At 39.9% G+C, this 19,337-nt stretch overlaps 2 long non-coding RNA genes across 2 annotated transcripts; one reads left to right on the top strand and one right to left on the bottom strand.

The window, feature by feature from the left end:
• Positions 1 to 9,702: 9,702 nt before the first annotated feature.
• LOC127138968 (uncharacterized) lies at positions 9,703 to 18,255 on the top strand. Its single transcript, XR_007814674.1, has 6 exons — positions 9,703 to 9,986; positions 11,167 to 11,290; positions 11,435 to 11,831; positions 12,014 to 12,105; positions 12,306 to 12,588; positions 15,806 to 18,255. It is a non-coding gene; the product is annotated as an uncharacterized LOC127138968 (long non-coding RNA).
• Positions 10,172 to 11,170, bottom strand: LOC127143347 (uncharacterized). Its single transcript, XR_007814675.1, has 2 exons — positions 10,514 to 11,170; positions 10,172 to 10,310 (listed from the first exon to the last, which is right to left on the bottom strand). It is a non-coding gene; the product is annotated as an uncharacterized LOC127143347 (long non-coding RNA).
• Positions 18,256 to 19,337: the final 1,082 nt, after the last annotated feature.

Genomic DNA, 19,337 nt, shown 5'->3' with positions numbered 1-19,337 from the left:
ATAAAAATGGTTCACGTTTGTGGTTTTCACAGTAAAAAAAATCAAATTTTTTCCTACTCAGATTTTATGTTTTTTTGTGTGATTTTAGGGCCAATGTGTTAATACAGAATGTCAAAATGAAAAAATACCTGTAAACCTCACACATGTGAGGTTGTGCTGAAAAAAATAGACCAAACAAGATGAGGTAAACAGTTTTTAAGATGAAATATAAAGGTAAAATCATACCCTCAAATTATATGTCAAATTACACCCTTGACCCTAGAGGGTTAATGTAAATTAATGTAAATTAACCCTCTAGGGTCAAGTTTAGGCTCAACAACACTCATAATCCTCTGCTGTTTTGCTACGGAGAACAAGCACATCCGCTTGGATGATTTAATATTATAAATTATAAATTAATATAATATTAATATTTAAGACTATGCCACCAAACTCTTGAAATGTAAATTTCCATTAGCCATTTTTCATGTTACTGTCACAGGTACAGTAGTCCTTGGACTGTGGCAGACCAGGAGCAATTTGAAATGGAATGTAGGCCATCAACAGCAGACAAGCCAAAGCAATATGGAATGCACCACGTCTACTTACAACACAGTGGCCATCCTGAACCCCGACCTGTCTGCCTTTACACTAATTTGCAGTAAATCTAGTAACATGGCCGCATAAACGGCACAAAGACGGGGGGACACTATTCGTGTCCCTCATTTAATCCCTGCAGTCATCACTTTTATTTAGGTTATTTCATAAAAATGAACTTGAATGAATTTGGTCATTCAATCATTCAGTCTACGCTTTATTATATGAATATAATTTTTTTCTGAGATAAGAGGTGATTTAGAGCAGTTGGTAACAGGCCTATGCATTTCCATCCCTGTCCTCCTCATTTCATTGAAAACAAAAAGTAATAAAATATGTGATAACATTAATACTTGTAGAAGAGAGGGCTGCTCACTGTAGCCTACTTGAGCTTAATATCCTGCTAGCATTTCTATATACTGATATATATTGGACTATATTGATTGTTTTACACTGCCCAAAAAAAATTAAGGGAACACTTAATCATGATAGTATAACACCAAGTAACACCAAACTGGTACAATGGAGAGGCAAAAGCAAGACAAACCCCCTAAAAGTGAATGGTTTTATATGTGGTGGCCACAGTCAGTTGCTCTCTCCTTTTCCCTCCTGACTGATTCTTCTTTAGTTTTGTGTTCTGCTAGTGTCCTTGTCACTACTGGCGGCATGAGGTGGTACCTGCAGCTCAATCAGGTTGCACAGGTAGTTCAACTTATTCAGGATGGCACATCCATATGAGCAGTTGCAAGATGGTTTGCTGTGTCTCCCAGCACAGTCTCAGGAGCATGAAGGAGATACCAGGAGACCAGCCATCATAACAAGGAGAGCTGGATAAGGCCATAGAAGGGCATCAACCCAGCAGCAGGACCAGTATCTGTTCTTTAATGCAACGAGGAGCAGGAGGAGCACTACCAGAACCCTAAAAAATTACCTCCAGCAGGAACTATGTATCTGTGCATCCATGATGCCACGAAGTACCACCCAGACTGTCCAGGAGCTAACCAATGCCCTAAAATATGTGACAGACACTTAAAAATAGCAAACATATTAGAAAAAATTAAAACAGTTTCCATGCTGCAGAGTCCCAAGTGACAGAAAAAAAATATGTGGCGAGGACATGAAGGTTATTTCCAGTTGAAATACTAATTATTAAGTCATGCTGAGAGGCACAAAAAAAACCATAAAATTCATGTCCATGGACACGAATCAATAGATAACATTTTGTGACTATTGCACGAACTGCCACGAATCCAGGTTGGAATATCAATGTTCCCCATAAAAGAGAAAGTTGTTGTAACTCACACGTACATTGTTCAATCTGCTCCAAATCTCACCTGTTTGATAAGAGTCTTGGTGTCTTGTAGTGATGTGTTGTTCACGAATAAGCCGGCTCTAAGAGAAAATTCTTTGTAGCGAACGAGAAGAGCCAACTCCCATCGGGGAGAGCTGAATCTTCAGCCAATCCTGCTCAGCCCTGCTGATAGTGCATTCCAGTTGTACTGTGAAGTCAGAATTTCCAAGTTCCACGTCGGAATTCCAACTCCCCCACCAACCCCGACATTCAACGTCAAGATGGCTGCTACTCATGTCAATAGTTCAGAACACTGCTAATTAGGGCCTATTGTTTTTGTAGAGATTATTAGGGCCCAAGCCAAAGTTGAAGGGTGTGGCCATGGCAGCACCTCAAATTTCGATGCCTCGCCATGAAACAGGAAGTTGAATTTAAGTTGCTATAACTCAGCCATACTTTGTTTCCTTTCTGTCCCAAAATTCACAGTGATGATAAGGATCCCAACATAAACACACCCACGCCAATATTCACAAAAAGTTATAGTGTCGCCTACTGGCCACAGGAAATGACATGTTTTAGAGTTTGACGTCCTGTTACTAACAGGTTTATGTGATCCACTTCAGACTTTGTCAGGAAAGCCTTAAGGACTTCATGAAGCTTATTGTGAAAATTTTGATGTTCCGTTGTAGGGTGTGTCTGTGGCGCTGTGGCAAAGTTCGATGTTTTGCCATTAACCAGGAAGTTGATATAACTACTTTGCCTGATCTGCCCCAAATTTCACAGGTTTGACAACAGACCTGTCCTGAACACATCTACACTCCAATATACAGATACAATCATAGCAGCATCTGATGGGGGCAGTAAGGGACTTCTGACTTATTCATTCAGCGCCTGGCAGTCATGTAGCCGCAGAACTGTATCGTACGACCTGCAGGTACCTGCGAACCCTGCTTGCAGCTTTAATTATTATATATAAATAATTATCATTCCGCCTACTAAATCACATTTTTGAAGGCTTTAGGACACTCGACAATTCACCAAAATTGGCACATACTGGTGAAAATGTAGTAGAAATTTAGTAGTATGCAATTTTGGCGTCGAATTTCGCCATTTACAGCCATTGTATTTTAACATACTCCTCTTAGAGATTTGATCCGATCGACTTCAAACTTGGTAGGTGACTTCTAAAGACCTTTGTGGTGAAGCTTTTTTGGGGTTTCGTTCAATGGCGTGCCCATGAGGCTGTGGCAAGTTTCGAGGTTTCGCCATGAAAGAGGAAGCTGTTGTAACTCAAATATAAATTGTCCAATCTGCCTCAAATTTCACGTTTGACACGAGGCCCAGCCTGAACACATCACCATGCAAATATTCAGCCATACTCATAGCACCACCTATTGGAAGCAGCATGACATGATGTGACATGTTTCGTAGTGGGTTGATTAGATTCACCTCAAATGTGGTCAGACAAGGATTAAGACTATATTTATGTTTTATTGTGAAGATTGTGAGTCTTCAGTAAACACCCTTGCCATGTCAGCATGGCGAATTCTCAACCTTCACCATGAAACAGGAAGTTGTTGTAACTCACATACATTATCCAATCTGCCCCACATGTTTAATAAGAGTCTAAACCCAACAGGAAGTTGGCTGTTTTGTATTTTATGCCATTTTCAGGGGTCATATTTGAACAAACTCCTTCTGGATGTTTTATCAGATCAAAAAAAGTTGGTCAGTCTAATCTTAAGAAATAGAAGATGCAAATTTTGGACCTTTTTGAGTGTAACCGGGTGGTAAATACACCACTCACGAAAAGTTAGGGATTTTTGGCTTTCAGATTAAATTTCAGAATGCACCTAAAATGCGCTATAACCATTACAGGTGAACTTAATTTGACCTTCTCTAAATTTTGAATGCACGTGTAGAACTGTTCAGTGTTTCAATACTTATTGAATAACATGCTGTTCTGTAGCAAGGTGATTAACCGCAAAAAAAGTGTCTGATCCATGAATCTATCACTAAATGTTCTGGTTCAATGACAATTTGTATTTAAACAGTCCTATTCATCATGCTGTTCACATTTTGACATTACAAGACGACACCTAACAATCGATCAACAGTTCCTGGCCATTATGAGGCTTCAAACGGGATGTTGCAGCAAGTTGCAGCAGAGACACAGAGAGACTGGAAGAGTCACAGAAAGGCATAGAAGTGGACGTCCTTTGGCCTCATCCCATGCTGATGACTGCTTGATTGTGAACAGTGCCCTGCGGAACCGGATGATGAAGGCCACTCAACACCAGGCATGTTTAAGGGAGGTGAGAGGCACCCGCGTGTCATGTCAGACCATCCGAAATGTCTTACATCAGCATGGTCCACATGCTAGACAACCTGCAAGGGTACCTGACCACACCTTGTGCCTCTGCATGAGCACCACAGGCCTGATTTCATCTTCATGGATGACAATGCCCCAGGTCATTGAGGTCACATCATCAGGGAACGGCTGCTGGAGGCTAGGATATGTCAAACGGAGTGGCCTGCACTTTCTCCTGACCTAAATCCAATAGAAAACCCATGGGATAAGCTGAGTTGTCATGTAGAGGGTTGTAACCCTGCACCCCAGAACCTCAATGACCTGAGGGCAGCCCTTCAAGAAGAGTGGAGTGGCCTCAGCAGACATTAAGTCGACTTGTGAACAGCATGTAACGTCATTGTCAAGCTGTAATTGATGCTCAAGGACCCATGACAAGTTATTGAGACATTGACATTTTTTGTTGTGGTATATCCACCACTGTTGTTAACTTTTGTTTGTTTCAATAACTAGTTTGAGATGAAGAAATTACCATTGCATGCTTCTACTTAAATACCCTACTTTCATAATATAATATCACTGTAGCTTGAACTTTTTATATTTTCCATAAATTTCACCCAAAAGTCAAATATCATGAGTTGTGTTTTTAACTTTGGTCACAAGGTGGCAGGATTGAGTAATGTCATTGTTATCCACCATGTGCATCAAGGTTTTACTTCTTGTTTATGTGCGAACAACCTGGGGATTTGCAAAGTGGATGGTCCTGAGATCCTGATGTGTAAAGTAGTAGGTAAATACACATATATCTTGTAGAATATCCCTGTACAAATATGTAAAAGACATTATCTGTTCATATTTTAACAAGATGATATGATTTAGGCCCTACTGGAGTTCCTGTCATAACATTTTCGTCGACTACTGTGTTCTCACGTGAATAGTAATGTTAGCGTGATGTTAATGTCCATTTTCACAATACTGCAAATTTCACATGTATGGTAGGAGGTCCAGCCTGAAGACACCTACATGCCAGCTTTTGGTCACACAGCCACCTACTGGCAACAGGAAAATAAATGTGTAATACTCAGGATGTTATTTGTCATTTTTTAACAGGGGCATGCACATGTGTATGTGGCTGTGTGGTGGGGGTGGGGTGTAATGAGAAAGTGAACACAGAGTCAAATGATATTTATATGTAAGTGCAGTGACCACTGGTCATAAAGGTGTAGGGCTGCGTTGAATGGCATCCTGCTAGTATCCTCAATGAGCACAGCATTGTGAGGGCCCGGTCAGTACTGCCTGCAGCTTTAATTAGGGCCAGAGTACTTCATTCGAAGGCCCTATTGTAATTGTAAGAATTATTCTTGTGACGCTAAAATCGCATTTTTGAGGGCCTAACCATGCTCAAAAACTTTGCACACACATCACACCTGGTGAAAATTGACATCTGATATGGGTCTCATTCATTGGTACCATAAAATGGCTCCATAGCGCCCCCTTGGACATACTTAAAACCCCCTTGCTATTGGGGTTAGTTTGTCTGAGGTGAATGAAATTTGGAGGCATAATGTAACATGCCGAGATGCACCAAAAAGTCTCTTGACAACATGGCCTCAAACCTACAGGAAGTCAGCCATTTTAATTTTAATTTGAAAATTTTGCTCATTTTTGGCCATTTTTTGGCATTTGGGGAGGTTGTATTTGATCAAACTCCTCCTACAGATTTTGTCATATTGATCTCTGACTTGGTCAGGATACTCTCAAGGCCTTTATGATTAAAAGTTATTCAAAAATTTTGTTGACGTCAAAGGGTGTGGCCGTGGTGGCACCTCAAATTTCAATGCCTCAGCATGAAACAGGAAGTTGCGTTTAAGTTGCTGTAACTCAGCCAAACTTTGTTCAATCTGCCCCAAATTTCACAGTGATGATAAGGGTCCCGACATGAACACCAGATGTCAATATTCACAAAAGGTTATAGCACCACTTACTGGACACAGGAAATGATGTGTTTTAGACTTTGATGTCTTCTAATAAGCAGGTTGATGTGATCCACTTCAGACTTGGTCAGGAAAGCCTTTAAGCCTTCATGATGCCTTATTGTGAAAATTTTGATGTTCCATTGAAGGGCGTGTCTGTGGCACCGTGGCGAATTTCAATGTTTCACCATTAACCAGGAAGTTGATGTAACTCATGCATACTTTGTTTGATTTGCCCCAAATTTCACAGGTTTGACAACAGACATGTCCTGAACGCATCTACATTCCAGTATACAGATATAATCATAGCGCCACCTATTGGCAACAGGAAATTATGTGTTTTAGCTAAGTAGGTTGATCTGATTAACCTCAAATGTGGTTAGACAAGCATTAAGATCGGAATAGTGCTATACTGTGAAAATCCAAGGAAAGGTTTAATCGAAAGCAACTGGACTTAGTTATAGTCTAGAAGACGTTTCACCTCTCATCCAAGAGGCTTCATCAGTTCGTGTTCGCAGCTGACCAGGCTGGGACTGGTCCAACTGATTTTTGGTGTGGAGACCCAAGTATTTAACCTCTGTGGGGGCTTTCACCAGACCGATGATGTCATGGATCTTTTGTGTTCCATGTGTCAATGACAGTCGTTAGGTTGACAGTCGTTGGTAGAAACCATTAGTTTCAACTTCGTTAGTGCCCCATTGTGTTATAACGACAGTCGTTGGAGTCACATGAGGCCATTTGTGAAAGGTTGTTTTTCCTAGAGGAAAGTCTCCTGGGAAGGGATGAAAGGGCGGCATTGTATATTGGAGATAGGTGGTGTCTTAGACCTCCTCGTCGGTTGAGAGATGGTTTCTCTACTTTAACATAGATGGCTTCTTTTACTCCTCTTTCAAACCATCTGTCCTCTCTGTCCAGGATGTGGACCTTGTTGTCCTCAAAGGAATGGGTTTTCTCCTTTAGATGTAGATAGACAGCAGAGTCCAAGCCTGAAGAGTTCGCTCTCCTGTGTTGGGCCATGCGTTTGTGTAATGGTTGCTTTGTTTCGCCAATGTAGAGGTCATTGCATTCTTCATTACATTGGACTGCGTACACCAGATTGCTCTTGTGAGTGTGTGGTGTTCTGTCCTTTGGATGTACCAGTCTCTGTTTGAGTGTGTTGCTGGGTTTGAAATACACAGGGATACTGTGTTTGTTGAAAATCCTCCTGAGTTTTTCCGAAAACCCGGACACATATGGAATAACTATGTTGTTTCTTTTGTTTTGTTTTTCTTTCCCCACCACATCAATGGTTTTCTTTTTGGAACCAGCTGCCGTTTTCAAAAAGGTCCAGGTGGGGTAACCACAAGTTTTGAGGGCATCTCTCAGATGCTTGTGTTCCTCCCCTTGGGCCTGTGAGCTTGTGGGTATGTTATCAGCTCTGTGTTGCAGAGTTCTGATAACCCCGATCTTGTGTTCCAAAGGGTGGTGTGAGTCGAAAAGAAGATATTGGTCTGTGTGTGTGGGTTTTCTGTATACCCCAATGTGGAGGCTTCTGTCCTTTTCTATATGGACTTCACAATCCAAGAAAGGCAAACTATTATCCTTGGCATCTTCTCTGGTGAACTTGATGTTACTGTCCACAGAATTGATGTGTTTGGAAAAGGCTTGCACCTCTTTGGTTTTGATTTTAACCCAAGTGTCATCCACATACCTGAACCAATGGCTCGGTGTTGTTCCCTCAAAGGAGTTTAACGCCTTTCCTTTTACCTCCTCCATATATAGGTTTGCAACAATGGGGGATACTGGTATCCTGGTATCCTAAGTGTCATACTTGGGTCTCCACACCAAAAAATCAGTTGGACCAGTCTCAGCCTGGTCAGCTGCGAACACGAACTGATGAAGCCTCTTGGATGAGAGGTGAAACGTCTTCTAGACTATAACTAAGTCCAGTTGCTTTCGATTAAACCTTTCCTTGGATAACTATGGATTACCTGGATGAATGAGAATATTCACAGAATTATACTGTGAAAACTATGAGTCTTCATGGGACACCCTTGCTGTGTTGCCATGGCGAATTGAGATGCTTCGCCATTAAACAGGAAGTTGATGTAACTCCTGCATGCACTGTCCAATCTGCCTCAAACGTCACATTTTTGCTAAGTGTCATGTAGATGTGCCTGAACATCTACATGCCAATATTCAGGTATAGTCATGGCGCCACCTATTTGCAACAGAATATGATGTGTTTCATCCAAGTGGGTTGATCTGATTCACCTCACCTCAGACAAGCATTAAGCTCATAATAGTGCTATATTGTGGAAACTGTGAGTCTTCATGGGGCGCCCTTGCTGTGTTGCCATGGCGAAGTTCGATGCTTCACTATTAAACAGTAAGTTGTAACTCCCACATGCACCGTCCAATCTGCCTCAAACTTCACAGGTTTGCTAAGTGTCATGGCCTGAACACATCTACATGCCAGTATATAGATATAATCATAGCGCCACCTATTGGCAATTGGAAAATGATGTGTTCCATCCAAGCAGGTTGCATGCATGCATGAAGATCATAATGGTGACTGTGAGTCTTCACGGGACACCTTTGCTGTGTCGCCATTGCGAATTTTGAAGCTTCGCCATTAAACAGGAAGTTGTTGTAACTCCCACACGCACTGTCCAATCTGCCCCAAACTTGACATGTTTACTAAGTGTCATGGCCTGAACACTACATGCCAATATTCAGGTATAGTCATAGCGCCACCTGATGGGGGCAGTAAGGGACTTCTGACTCATTCTTTTTGTGTCTGGCAGTCACGCTAATGATGGGTCTGGCAACACCGATGCGTCGGCGCATGCGTCGAGCTCATAGAGCAAAACCCCGTGTCAGTGCGCGTATCGCTTCAAGAAAGTCACGTCACCGATGTAGGAACTGTTTCGAACTGACACTGACACGCCAAACTCTGTTTGCATCTGTCAACGGGATGACGGGTTTAGATAACCTTTGGCAACATCTCGACATCGAAGTGGGCAGGCAGACCAAAAGTGCCACAGCTGATGCCATCCAGGAGGTGCAGAGATACCTGGCAGAGGGCAATATTGCCAGGTCCCAGGATCCTATGAGATACCGGGACAACCAAAAGACAATCTATCCAAACCTCTTCCGGCTTTCCTTACAATTTCTCTGCACCCCAGCCTCATCTGTGCCGTGTGAGCGGGTGTTTTCTACAGCTGGAGAAGTTGTATCAAAAAAAGCGTAACAGACTCAATTTCAAAACGTTGGAAAAACTTATTTTTTTGAATAAAAATTCGTAAAAAAAAAAAAAAATCCCAGTCCACAAGCATCCTCATTCACAACACGTTCACTTAGATTTTCACGTTATGATACATGTTCACATTATTTATTGACTGATTCTAAAAATATCAGATATTTTAAATTTAAATGAAGATATGAAATAATACAATATAAAATACAATGATTAAATTATATTATTGTATATACTAGGTCTGTTGAAACCATGCATTTTTCATGCCGAAGCTATAATGTTTCCATTTCAACTGCATGTACAAAGTGGCACATGCTGCTTGCTGACCTGAATCGATGTCTCTGTGTTGCAACTAAACAGAATACCATGTGTACCAAAAGAATAGTTAACAACATATACTACAAACTCCCATGTTTCTGTAAACAGGTGGGCAAAGCCATGTCATCTAATGAGACTGCAGCTTATGAAATCCTGAGGTCCCTGGATGTTGACTATGTCCTGATCATCTTTGGTGGAGTGATTGGCTACTCAGGCGATGATATTAATAAGTTCCTGTGGATGGTGCGCATCGCAGAGGGGGAGCACCCCAAGGATATCAGGGTGAGAGAAACATAACATACACTGTATTTCAGTCACTTTACTGAGTAACGTCAAAGAAGAATATAAGAGAAGGTTGTAACGAAGGGCACTTCGTTACTAGTGACTGACGGCTTTGGCCTTGTAAATATTGTATAGCGGGGGAGATTATGACAATTATACTTGTAACAAATGACTACAAACATTACTAGCGACATTTTGCACTTAGTAGACACAGAGCGTTTGTACAGGACATTTGCATATTTGGTAGCAAATAATAATTGGTTACATGGCATATTTATTGAACATGTCACAGTGCGGTTATCAGTTGACCGGTGCTGGGCTCGCCTGGAAGAGAGGGGAGTTCGGTTAGGCTCCGACAACACGATAATATGCAGGTGTTCATAATTGACGAACGAACTTTCGATTAAGTTCTGTGTGGTGTACTGTACATTTAGCTGCTGTGGGTAAAAGTGTCTTAGTATAAATGAAATGTCTTTTATAGAGCAGGAAGGTAGTCAATACAAGGGAATTGTTATGGAAACACTTACCGGTCTGGTCTTGTGTTCTGCCAAAAGAAGTCCCCGGTGTAAGAGCAGGGTAAAGAACGTTCCGGGAGGGACCAAGTGACTGGATAGGTTTAAATTGGTTGTAATTATGTTTTTGAGGTTTATGTTTGGTGGGAAGTGAATAGCAGGAAAAACACAATTGTAAATATTTTGTTAAAATCAGGAATAACCTCCTGATGGAATAATTTCACCGGGGAACAGAAAGTGAGCATACCTGTGAATGGTAAGGTTCAATGTAGTCCACCAGGTACACAGTATAAAAAGCCCAGTTTCCATCTGACTGTGTTGCTGGTAAGGCTAACTACTTCCATTGTTCTACTTATGTCACTGAGATTTTTGTAAATAAACTGCACGTTGTGTTCTTTGAATCCTTGTTTGGTCATTATTCACTACTGCAAATCCAGCTGCTAAAAGGCCATGTTTACAGCATTTTTCAAATATTAACTACAGGGATGGTAGCTGAGGAAGAGGAATTAATGTAATTTTTTAATGTCCTCTTTAAGGTCAGCTGAAAGGAATCAATAAGTAAAGTGTGCTTTTAGATGTTTGGCTGCAAAATAAAGTCATGGATTAAAGTTTGTGTCAGTTCACTTGTATCACCACCGTCTGTCTTTTTATCTTGTCTCTCAACCCAGGAAAGTGACTATTTTACACCACAGGGAGAGTTCAGAGTGGACAAAGCCGGCGCCCCCACCCTGCTTAACTGCCTTATGTACAAAATGTCTTATTACCGCTTTGGAGAGATATTACGCTTTGCAGGTATGCCATGATTAATAATCCTTCTGAAGAACATTCTTCTCACACAGGAAATGTAATTGATTTTAAACAACACTGTTTTCACATTTAGCTTAACAAAACAGTCTCAAACAGGAAGAATAACTATCTATTTTCATTTCTGTCAAGTTGGACTTCCCGACACCACCAGGCTTTGACCGGACACGTAATGCTGAGATTGGCAACAAGGACATAAAGCTAAAGCACCTGGAGGAAGCATTCACATCAGAGCACTGATTGGTTAGGATTTATAAGGTCAAAAAGCTGGAAAACAGAGACCGTGTGGAGCACGAACTGCGAAGTACTGACACTGTGTTATGATGACCCTTTAGCGGCTGGATTTGCAGTAGTGGATGATGAACAAGCCAAGGATTCAAAGGACTTTGACGTGCAGTTTATTTACAACAACCACCATGACACAACTAGAACAATTGAAATAGCCAGCCACCAGCAACACAGTTAGATGGAAAATGGCTCCTTTTATACTGTGTCCCTGGTGGACTACATTGCATCATACCATTGACAGGTATGCTCCATTTCTGCTTCCCAGTGAAATTATTCTATTAGAACGTAATTTCTAATTTCAGCAAAATATTTACAATGGTGTTTTCCTGTCATTCACCTCCCAACAAACATAAACCCCAAAAACACAATTACACCCAATATATTTAACATACAAATTCACCCAGATCCCCTCTACCTAATCAGCCACTTGGTCCCTCCCGGAACGTTCTTTTACCCTGTTCGTACCCCGGGGACTTCTTTCGGCCGAACACGGGAGCAGACACAAGATCGGACCCGTAAGTGTTTCCCTAACAATTTCCTTGTATTGGCCACCTTTTCTCACTATAATAGACATTTAATTCATATTTAGGACACTTTTACTCTCAGCAGCTTCATGTACAAAATACCACAAAGAACTTAATTGAATGTTCGTTCGTCAATTATGAACAACGCATCTTATGCCATCGGACCCTAACCGAACTCCCCTCTCTTCCAGGTAGAGCCCAGCGCCGGTCACCCGATACCTGTATTGTGACATGTTCAATACATATGCCATGTAACCAATCTACACTTACTACTCAAGATGCAAATATCCTGTACAACGCTCTGTGAATAATAAAGTGCAAAATGTCGCTGTTCATGTTTGTAGTCATTCGGTACAAGTAAAATCGTCATACTCTTCCCCCCACTATACAATATTTACAAGCCAAGGCCGACAGTCACTGGTAACGAAGCGCCCTTCGTTACACACTGTTAAGCAGAGGTACACCTCTAAAAAGGTAAATGGTATCATCTTCAACCACTGGCATTTTCATGTTTTCATTGTCTGCATGTCGCAAGAGGCTGGATTGGTTTGTGTTTGGTAAATTTCATTATCTGCCCAAGTCCACAAAAGTCTGTGCAGACCCTGAGCACATGTATGGGAGTAGGCCAGATATTTGAGTCTGCATGGACTGTCTGCACTGCAATGCACCAACTATACATAAGGGGTGTAAGTCACAAGTTTTATCAAGATATGATATTATATCGATTCAATGGACAACAATTCGACGTTTGCCAATATCACAAAGTCTGCTACGATACGATTTTCGATACAAATCACCTCCATTCATATCAAATCACAAACAGCAACTAAAATATCATTTGACATTTTTATTCCTGAGCTTAACCAGACATTTAAATTTTTTAAATAAAAACAGATAAATCCTGTTCACTATAAAGAGCCACATTTGATTATACAGAGGTTTAAATTTTTCACACTCTATGACAGAAAACTGAAAGAACATTAAATTCCTATTTGTATACATTAAAGCAGAATATTGTGTAAACCTGAGTATTTTATCTGGAAGTGTCATGGCTTAAACACAGCATGTGACTTGTCAGTTGACCCGTCCTTTAACCAAAATCCAACATGTTACCAGATCTCTGACTTATTCTCCAGAGAGGAGACAATATCTTCACTGACTTTTGTGTAGCTGCTTGCCATGGTGCCACTCACTTTGTTTGGAGGTTGTGCCTGCTCAGGTGGAGAAAGACGTGTTTGGGTAATTTCAAAATAAGGGCGCGTCTTAAAAAATGATTATATTGTGACGGACTGTGATAATGTTATGTTAGTGTCGGGTTAGTGAAGAAACGCTGTTCAGACTGTTCAGCTGGGTATAGAGGCAGGCGTTGGGTCTTTCCACAGAAAAAGAGCTGAAAGGGAGTCGATGTAGGTAGTTCAGGGTTTTTTGTTATTTTTGACAGCGTTGGCTACACAGGAGCCCACAGCAGCCTGTGTTGTGGCGCTTAATAAAAGTGACAAAACCAGCTGACGTCTGTTTTGTTATGTTTTCATTTTGGATCTATACTATTGGATCGTTGATCACTGAATCGATGTATCGTTACACCCTTACTATACATGTGCCGCACCTTTCACTGAACCAGGGGCGTTGCCAGACCCCTTTTACGGGGGCACGTATAGTATATCAGTATAAATGAGTTGGCCCCAATACAAATGCCATGATTAGAATATTTTATGACAATTTATTATTTCAAATGTAACTTTATTCAGTTTTGTTCTGTCATGCCTTCAACATTTTGAATTAGCATGTTTACATGCCCACTAGTCCAAGTTGTGTATTATCCCCATTTTAACCATATTTAGGATATGATATAGAACATAACCTGATCACTAATATCTCTGTATGATTCAAACATTATCAGGTTATTGTTCATATGTGTCTTTGACTTCGGGCCAATCAGGCCAATAACTGATTGTGATTAGTTTCCTCAAAAGAATTGAATGGTTTACGAACATAGCATCACAAGTTGCCAGGTCTTGACAGGATTTCATTAACGTCAGCATTAATACCATTATTATGTAATGTTATATATGTTATATATTTTGTGGCTCAGCAAAGCTTTCAAGGCCATGCCTTCATTAGGAGCACAGTAGGGAAATCAAACATCTGGATTTATAGGCTATCTATGAATTACATTATCTTAATTGCAGAGTACCCTAATTGTTTATATGCATAGTGGTGTGAGCAAATGAAACTCAGGTTCAGGAAAGCAGACAAAGTATGTCCCTCTACAGTCTGTCTCCTCTCAGTATCAGATGTATAGTGTAGTGTGAGCTGGGTGTGTGTGTGTTTGTTTGTTTGGGTGCCCTGGGCAGCCACCTAGGTAGCCTTTGCCTAAGTCAGTCCTGGCTGTACACACGGTTGTCTTTATTTGGCTCTCCATTTTATTCAGCAAAATACAACAAACAAAGCGACTCCTCTTGAAGTAGGAGAGGGCCAAAAGTAGATCAAGCATTCTTAGTGGGCAAATAATTGCATGCACACGGCAACTGTGTGTATGTTTGTTTTATGGTATCCACACACAAAATTTTATCCCAAAAAAAGTATTTTAAAAATTCTTAAAAGTAATAATTTATGGTCTGAAACCAGTCACATAACATTATTGACCAGTTCCTGGAGCACTGGGAGGCTGAGTGAAAAAAGTTGCGTTGGTCAAAGTCAAATGTGTTGCTGACCTTTTACATGAGAACATTTTATATGAATATTTTATTATTTTTTTATATTTTATTTTTATGAATTGGGCAGCTTCCTGCATCTCAGTCCATACCTTAGAACTGCCATTAATTACAAATATAACTAAATGTCAATCAATATTGGTGTCCATCCATCCTACAGTAAAGTGTTTTAATGTGAGAGGATGTCCATCACCCTCTTGTGGTAGCAAAACTTTTGCCCCTCCTCATGTGATTTGACAGTTGAATGTTTTTCATTTGGACAAGGATAATGCGTCTTCATCTCAAAACAAGACAGCTCCTTGCACCTTCTCATGAAAACTAATGACAGTGCTTTGCATTTAGTATTGGCAGGTCTATACTGCCCGTAGCTTGGCAATGCTGAAACACACTAAATCGTTTAATTTTTTTCCATGCTGTGGTTTGATCTTAATGAATAGAAACATTGTCATGACTCAAAACAAGCAGTTATTAAAGACAAAACCTAAATAGCACATTTGATTATGACATAGTTAATGCAGAAAAAGGAAATTCAGTTCTGACTTGTACTTTCCCAGTGGTTCAAACATCCAATTCTGTTTTCACCCTTCATTTCCACATTTTATCATTTAATTAATGCAGATATATAACACTAAATTATTGTGTAAACCTTGTTGGTGGTTCAACTGATACATATAAGGGACTATAAATAGCAGTGCAATGTAACATAGAAAATGAAGCAGTCTAGATGATTTCTAGCAATTTTTGGTGTAGGGCTTTCCAAAGTTCGGTACAAATATGAGTACAGATATTTTTGTGACATAGCAAATATATACGTAGTATTAAGTGTCTTATAGTGTTGCTTAAGATGTAATTGAAAAAGTTTGATCCAGTTATGTAGAACATTATTTAGCCTTCTGAAACTGCAATGATTATGAAGAGAGCTAAAGCTTGGCTTGATTTTAACTGGCCTGTGTTTTTGGTTATTTCTCCCTCTACAGATGGCCAAGAGGAGACGGGGATACATCAAGAACAAGCTGTCCCTCAAGAAGGGCAAGAAACTGATCAAGAAGTCTTTATAGAAAGCCCACCACCAAAAGAGGCATTGTGGATGAGAGAGTGGAAAAATCTTTAGCACAGAACTTTAAACAATAACAAGCAGCAAAAGTAAAAATCCACCTATTAAGATGAATAAGGAACACCAGAGGCTCTCAAGACATCTTTCATCAAGAGCATTCTTACCTGGAGGTCCTGGCTGGAACAGTTACCATCACCTAGAACAATGTATTTAATCCCCAATGATCTTGATATGACCTGATAAGTGGGGTGAAGCATGCAGAAAACAGGAGATGTCAGTCTGAGAATCTCCCCACACTGGTTTTAACCTAAGGAACTGTGACCTTTGACTTGCTTTCCTTTTTGTACTTGAATGTGCTGTGACTGACTGGTGACAGAGAGAGCAAGACAGATTAGATGTCCTTAATCCAAGGGTTTAGGTTGATGGAAAATGAGAGAAAGAAACAGAAATTTACTTGCTCACCACCCTGCTTCTTTACTTTCAACCAAGTGTCAGTTACAAGTACAGAAATGAAGCAATATGAATTTGTGCTCACATGCTTATGAAACATCCATTTGTCATTTGGTCGGATCACAGTGAGCACGTATGTGATGGGTAGTTTCTTTAATATACTTAATTTATCTTTTACATTCTCCTTAGAATCCATTGCCTACAGAAATATGCATGTACATGTGCCGACAAGGAGAAGTCATTATGCTTCTTCCAACCTCATAGTGCTGAACTGACAGGACATATTATTTTAGAACCAGACTGCGTAGGCAACTTAAAGTATAATTTTTTTTTTGTTACAACTTGGAATTGATTTTCATAGTTTCTCTTTGTCTGAAATAACAACATTGTGCTCTTCATTGCTGAGACCTGGGAACATAGTGACATTGCTTAAAGCCATGCAACCATGAGCAGTTAGTTAGGTTGTAAACAAACTTATTAAAATGTATTTGGAAGAGAATGCTTAAAAATTACAACCCAAACTGTCAGTTGAAAACATCCATTACAGTTTACAGACTGACTTCCTCGCTCAGCTTTGACCCACTGTACAGACTGAAGGTGTGTACACACAGTTCTTCTCTAAAATGAGGGATTACTACCAACATTTTCTTTCAGTTTTAGCACCAGTTAAAGGGTTCTTCCAATAAATTAGAATTGCAAAAAATTATTTTACAAAAGAATGGGCAAATCAGAGCAGCAGACTGTAATATCCTGACTTTTTGTCACGACTGAGCTAGGAACCCCAGAAGCAGAACACAGATTGCAAGACAAACAACATTTATTTGGGAATAGGTGGTGTAAAGGGGTCAGGATGGTACTGGTCCAGAGAGGGGTGCTGCGGCAAGTGAAGGAGTCCAGGGGTGGAGAAGGGTTGGCAGGTGGACTGGAGGGAATGGCAGGTGGGCTGGCAGGCAGGAACTAGACAGAGACAAGGTGAGTAACGAACTGACTAGCAAGGCAAAGAGGAGCCGAAGTTCTCTCAAGACAAACCATGTACTGGAGTGACGATCCGGCAGGGAATGAAGGCAGGAGCAGGGATTAAGTACATCCAGGGTGACGAGCTGATGGGAAACAGGTGAGCTTGATCGTAGAGGCACGGCAGGTGTGGAGTGGCAGACCCAGCAGGAGAGACAGAGAGCAAGGGGGAGGAGCAGGCAACACAGAGACAAACAAACAGACACTGACAGGCAGGTCAAGGAGCTGACCTCGTGACACTTTTATTTACTAGTATGGTTCAAACTCCAAAAACACTGGAACCTACATTTCTCACAACTGGATAGTCTTTCATTAGGTCCTCCTCCTCTCTTAAATACTTGGTTCTTTCAAACCCCACAACTCCTGTTTATAATAAAGGCTTTCAATTATAAATTTTGTTTCTCAAGACCAATCCAAAATTACACTTGCTGACAGTGTCAGGGTTTTTTGTTGTTGTTGTTGTTTGGTAAGTTTCTCCACAGATGACATTTAAGAATGGTTTTCACAGACTGAGTAATCCTCCTTGTATGTGCCCTTTTTATTTTTAATATTCCCTAAAACTGAATCTGCCTTATTCTGTTTCTTGAAACATATCCATCCTGTGTGAGCAGACTTTGATTCTCTTGTGAGCTTTAGTTAGAACAACACAATTGTAAAACAATCCAGGTGGTGGGGATAGCATTGGCCTTATGAGATGTTAAAAAAAAACAAAAAAAAAAAACATATCTTTTCCAGAGCTTCACACAGACAGTGAGTGAGTGTATTTATTCCATGGACAATGAAGGATGTGATGGCTACAGCAAGGGTAGCATCCTATCAAGGATTTTATTTTGGTTTGGTTTTTGAGGTTTCTCCATTAATTGTAACAATCTTGATTCAGGTATGAGAATGAAACATGCCTTTCGAATAAAGAGGTTGAAGTAACACTGTGTTTTCATTTTTTTCAGCTCATGCAAAATGTATGTTATTTCAATTCAATCAAAATGTACCTTCCCACACAGTTTTCAGTGCCAATTAAGTCATACTGAACACCACAACCATGAGCTTTATGTTACTCAGAAGCCTGCACTGCCTCATCTTTTTCACTCACCTCTAGATGTTTGATTCGTAGTCTACAAAGTGAGAAACTACTGTTGAGCTCACAACATTTTATGATATGGAAATGCAAGTTGGCATGTCATACATATTAAGTAAGTTATTTTGGTAAATATGCTTATTTGCTTTTTTTTGCCAAGAGTTAAATGACACGATGCATACCAGTAGTGCCTGTACTTCCGGAGAGCAGTAATTACCAGCATTTCTTGTTTAATCTGTACAAAACACAAAACAAAAGTGTGAAAATGTCTTAGCTGGGAATAGTGAGTCTGTAAAGATTAAATGAACAAGGTGTAATGTTTTAGTCAGAGTACTTTAGAAGTGCTGGGAGGCAAATTTTATTAACTTTGGACAGTGTCCAGAGATTGGATTTTTATGATAAAATGGATTAAAAAAAAAAAAAAAAAAAAACAATTCCAGTAATATAAGAAACAAAATAAAGCAACATTTCAGCTAAATCTAAATGAGCCATGCTAGCACCTATTTAAGACTGTACTAATGCATAGCATACACTGAAAGAATGACCTTTTTGGGGTAGTAAAATTTATTAAATTAACTGTCAAAATTTATACATGAAAATATTAAGATTCAGTGAGAACTAGATGTTTTTGAGTAAATATATACATATATACATATTTTTTCATTTAATAAATGTGTGAAAGGAGTAAGTTTTATTATTTTTATTATTATTTGATAGTTTTTATTTTATTTATTATTATAAATTTGTTCATAAAACTTGTAAAATGTTTTACAGTCACTACACATCAACCTACAAATACTACATGCGCTTTTGAACAACACAAAATGCGCACGATTTTAGCTGCTTTCAGATCAGAGACTGTTGCTGCGTGACTTGGTGATCTCATGTTTAAAGTAATATATTGCCTTTCTGTTTT

Source organism: Lates calcarifer, linkage group LG15 (genome assembly GCF_001640805.2).
Source record: "Lates calcarifer isolate ASB-BC8 linkage group LG15, TLL_Latcal_v3, whole genome shotgun sequence".
Taxonomy (NCBI): Eukaryota; Metazoa; Chordata; class Actinopteri; family Centropomidae; genus Lates; species Lates calcarifer.
The sequence above is the reverse complement of the archived record's forward strand: the minus strand, read 5'-3'. Positions and strand labels throughout refer to the sequence as shown.